The following is a 2,940-nucleotide window of genomic DNA, read 5'->3' as shown; positions in this document are numbered from 1 at the left end:
ACGTAGATGAGGGCCTTACAATTGCCCATGGTTGCATGTGTTGTTCACACATATGATGCGGAATATGAACGTAAATAAATTAATTAAAAAGTCTCTATCTGATCTGATATAAACGAAATTGTTACAAACACACATATGGACGCACATACTTACATATAAGCACGAACACATAAGTGCGTGCACACATATGAGCGTGCACACATACGAGCTTGCACACACTCACATGCTCATACCGAACAGTTTCGAAACAACGTCAAAACAACGCTAGATCATACATTCAAAATAAATGGAAGTGGAGAGACAAGTTACTGAAGAGATTGCAAGAGTGCAATGAAATAATTTAACAAAAAACTATATAAATTAATAAATACAGGACTATAATTGCATACGCATGAATATGTACACATGTATACTCCTACATGTGTGTCTGTTAATTTGTGTGTGTGTGTGTGTCGTTATGTGTGAATGTATGTACTATCTTAATCTATATATGTATGTGCATGTATATATGCTAATCCTGTGTATATTAACTCAAGTGAATATCTGTGTATACATATATCAGTATTCATCTGTGTGTATACATGTGTATGTATGTATGTATGTATATCTATTTGTTCTTGTCTCTGTACATATGCATTTATTACATATATAGCTATGTTTGTTAATGTGTATTTATCTTATTGATAGTTGTGGGTATTCGTCATATTTAACCCTGTGTGTGTATACACGAACTGTATATGTTTGTCTGTTGGTAGCTTTGCGTGTGTTTGTATTTATCTATGTGTGAACATGTGTGCTGATAAAATTCATACCCACTTGAGTCTGTAGTGAGTGGGAATAAAGCATTTAAAAAGCTTTGCACTTTTCTCTCCTCCCACTACACAATCATTGGTGAATGTATGTGGTTGTGTGTGTGTGTACTTTAGTATACTAATGAGTAAATGTATATACATACACACACATATATATATATCCTATAACTTGGTGGTTCAGCACAAAAGACTGATAGAATAAGTGCCAGGCTCAAAAAATAAGTACAGGGGTCAATTCATTCGACTGAAAATTCTTCAAGGTAGTGCCCCAGCCTGGCCTCCGTCTAATGACTGAAACAAATAAAAAAAGAAGGGAAGAGATATACATGTATATCTGAACCTCCCAGATGAGGGTGACAAAGGACCAAGATTCCTGGCGCCTTGTACTCAAAAAGATCCATCCTTCACAGCAGAAGTGTTATGGCCACTCCCTCTGTGAAGAGGATTGACCTGCAAGAGTTGTGTGCCAGTACCGTGTAGAAAGCACTCATGCCGGTGCCATGTAGAAGCGTTTGTATGGTGCCACATTAAAAGCACCCAGCTCACACTGTAAAGTGGTTGGCATTAGGAAGGGCATTCAATCATAGAAACCAAACCAAATCTGACTGGAACGTGGTGCAGCTCTCCAGCTTGCCAGCTCTGGTCTAACAGTCCAACCCATGCCAGCACGGAAAGCAGACGTTAAAGGATGATGACGCACACACACATACTTAGTGCAGCGTATCACACACACACACCACACATGACCCATTTCTTCCCTCATATTTTACTCCTAATTTTTCACCTTGTAAGCTACAAGATGACCCCTCTACTGCTGGTGCCATGTGAAAAGACCCAGTACACTCTGCAAGTGATTGGTAAATCACACAGCAACAATGCAGGGGTTTCTTAGTTGCATTGGCACACAACTCTTGCAGGCCAATCCTCTACACCAGGGAAGTGACCTTAATGCTTCTGCTTTGGAGGAGAGGTCTTTTTGAGTACAACTAGGCACCAGGTATCTCGGTCTTTTGTCATCTCATCTGAGATGTTCAGATATATATGCATATACATATATCAACAGAAAATGTACTCCATCTGGTGAGAGATAAATATTGTTAGTTTGTTATGCCATGTGGGCAGTGCCTGAAGATTGTGCTAGGACACCAGATGTGTTAAAAAATACTGTCTGGCATGCTCTCATCACATGAAACTAATAGTAGAGCATAAAAACCTTATATTGTGTTTATTAAACAATACACATACACACACATCATCATCATCATCATCATCATCATCGTTTAACGTCCGCTTTCCATGCTAGCATGGGTTGGACGATTTGACTGAGGACTGGTGAAACCGGATGGCAACACCAGGCTCCAGTCTGATTTGGCAGAGTTTCTACAGCTGGATGCCCTTCCTAACGCCAACACATATACATATATATATATATACATACATATACTATATATACACACATGTTTATATATATATAGGGAGAATTCACAAAAAAAACAGAAGACGAAGACAGGTGGTGTAGACAACAAACAGATGTATTAGTATAACGCTCGGGAAGTGAAAATGTCTTTAACGTTTTGAGCCTACGCTCTTCCACAGAAAGGAACACAGAAAGAAACAAGGAGAGAAAAAAAGAATGTGGAGTGGCTAGCAATCTATCATGGCACACACACATATATAGATACATGCATAATACATAAATAAATAAATAAATATCAATGTGTGCGTGTGTTTGAGCATACCTTTGTCTTGAAAATCATACAAAGGTTGTAAAATGAATGAGTATTACTGTCATACAAGTGAAGTTGTTCATTTCTAGTCTTCTGTGAAAAATGCCTTGCCTATGGGAAAATGTTACCTTGTCAGGAAACAGGCAAAGGTTGGTGATAAGAAGTGCATCCTGTTGTAGAAAATTGCTTCAAGAAATTCCATCAGACCCATACAAGCAAGGAAAAGAGGACATTAAATGATGATGGTGGTGATGATGATAATAATAATAATAATGATGAGACACTAAACTTATTGTGAGTCCCTTATCCAGTAAATGCTTTGTTTTTATGCAGTTTTTTTTAAAACTAAATATGTGTGTGTGTGTGTGTGTGTAAATGAAATTAAATGTATGTGTATAAAT

This window comes from Octopus bimaculoides, chromosome 8 (genome assembly GCF_001194135.2).
Source record: "Octopus bimaculoides isolate UCB-OBI-ISO-001 chromosome 8, ASM119413v2, whole genome shotgun sequence".
Classification (NCBI taxonomy): Eukaryota; Metazoa; Mollusca; class Cephalopoda; order Octopoda; family Octopodidae; genus Octopus; species Octopus bimaculoides.
This window is presented reverse-complemented; position numbering follows the sequence as displayed.